This window comes from Acyrthosiphon pisum, chromosome A2 (assembly GCF_005508785.2).
Source record: "Acyrthosiphon pisum isolate AL4f chromosome A2, pea_aphid_22Mar2018_4r6ur, whole genome shotgun sequence".
Taxonomy (NCBI): Eukaryota; Metazoa; Arthropoda; class Insecta; order Hemiptera; family Aphididae; genus Acyrthosiphon; species Acyrthosiphon pisum.
In genome coordinates this window covers 51,021,582-51,024,193 of record NC_042495.1, presented here as the reverse complement: position 1 = coordinate 51,024,193, position 2,612 = coordinate 51,021,582, and positions in this window count along the sequence as shown.

Genomic DNA, 2,612 nt, shown 5'->3' with positions numbered 1-2,612 from the left:
TTTTTATATATTTTATACCTAGTTATTAGAATTTATGAGAAATAATACGTTTTAAAAGTGTTCAGTATTTAGTTAAAACTATATGCATGGAAAAAATATTTAAATATAAATACTGCCAATATTTGATAAGATGTTAGTATTTATTTCTAATAAAATTTTATTTTTATCATTTTTATGTTTGTGTTAATATTGAATTTACTAATATCATAGAACAATCTAATATTTAATACCTAGTGATAGTTTAATATTTTATATAAGTTGATTAGTATAGGTACTCATGTAATTATTGATTACTTAATCAATTTTATTGAATTGTATTATTGAAAAATATTAAGTTTGAATAATACCTACCTCATTTTAAAACTGTTTAGTAAACACAAACATAATATACACATAATACACAGTTTGGGAACCTCTACTCTAAGACCATATTTCCAAACACTTGAGATTTTTTGTATAGTATAAACCTTATAAATAACTCGGAAAGTAAGAAACTATTCATAAGAATTTCGATTTAGGTAGGTATATAAAAATTTTAAAGAAATTAAGTTACAAAAAAACCGAAATAACTATTCACAATATTTTCACACGTTATAAATTAATTTTACATAGCGTTTTGGCATTTACTTATAATATATAAAAAAAGAAACCAATTGAATTATTTCAACGAAAATATATATTTTTGCTAAATTAATACAATTTACAGTAAGTAGGTACCTATAATTATTTCAAATATTTTTACATATACAGGAATATTTATCAAAAGTTTAACTTATACATAATGATATACCTCTTACATAAATAATTTAATAATGTGAAGCTGATGAAAATTATTATTTTAACATTTCATTTTACTAAATTTTGTACAATTATTTCAAAATGTTTATAAATTTTATACATATCATACACCTTCGACAGAGCATAGAAATAATAAATTGTTGTAGATCGTATCTATACGGTATATTAACTACACATATAGCAGCATCTACAAAGGCGCAACAGCGATTGCTGGGAACTAGGCGCAGGCGCAGCACAATAATCGCCTGAAGAATTTTTTAGTACGTTTCTAAAATGATCGCCTCTTATAGGTTTGACCATGTTCGTGGTTACCACCCGGTCCATCATTGCAGCATCTGTATCCTGCAGCTTCACACAGGTGACCGGCATCGCAACATTGAGTTTTGTCGGGGTTTTCAGCTCCATTGGGACTAATCATGGCGGACGGCACTTGGATTGCCGTTTCGGGTGTCATCAACATGATATTTGGTATGAAACAATACACTTTGGTCAGTCGACTTGCAGCGTAAAAGCTCGCATGCCTCTTGGCCACGTCCAAATCCATGTCGTTCAATGTAATTGTTGAAGACATGACAAGAGATCGGCTCCTAGGGTTGGCCGTGTTCGTGGTTACCACTTGGTCCTTTATTCCAATATCTGTTGCCTTCAGATCCACATAAGTGATCGGCACCGCTACTTTGATTTTGGGTAGGGATTTCGACTTAGTCGGGACTGTCGTGGCGAACGGCGTTTGAATTTTCGTTTCAGCATTTTCAGGTGTCATTAACAATATTTTTGGCATCGAAAAGTACGGCCTAATCAATGGACTTGCCGCATAACAGGAGCCCGCACATCCCTTGTTCAAGTTCATTGTATTTATTGTAATTGAAGACATCGTAGTATGTTAAAACGGCCAATCGTCTCATAGTTTTAAGTTTTTTTTGTGTATATAAACATAAGCATATTATAATTGAGTTACCTATCATCATACTTTCAATATTGTTTGCTCAATCCAGTAAACAGAGATAAATTGTTGTCATGATAATTATAGTGTATTGTTTTTTAACATAAAAATTTTTTTCATAACAAAAATTAGAACAATATTCTAAAACATTTAAAATATTGTATTAATGTTATTCTGTAAGACAGAGACAATCTATCCATAAACTATTTATTGTTTTGTTGTATGGTGGTCTATACAGTTTACTTAGATATATTACTATGTTATTGTTTATTGAAAAATTTGAGATTAATATTATATTTTAATAAAATTTCCATTTTTTTTTTGTTTTTTTCAAAACGAATTATTTGTTTACTTTCTGATCTCAGTAACTAATGAGTTGTAGACTCATTTAAATCCAATTATGGTAGGGTACCTATCTTAGTATTAAAGTGAGGGTTAGATCCCCTCCCATTGGCTTTGGAGTGGATAATCTTCCGTAACGTGTTTATTGCAGTGAATTTGATCATCAATACATTTATGTCCTATTGTTAAATATTAATTACTTAAAAAAAAGCATTGAGAGGATAGGGGTTTCCATAGTCCCCCTCCCATTTAGCTATATCGTTTTTGTTTTTGATTCCCCTCTATCAGAAATCATGTCTATGCCATTGAACATAGCACATGAAATATGTATGTTTAGTAGAACACTAGAACTAACCCCGTGTAGTTACTTTTAATATTAGAATGAATTCCCCTAGGTAGGTAGGTATTATCAAACTTTAGATAAGTTAACTGGAGCGTGATTCATTTTCGGTCAAAAACATAGCTCACTTCAATCACTACGCCAGTACGCCCAATATAATGTTCTGTTATTAATTTTGAAAGTAGATTT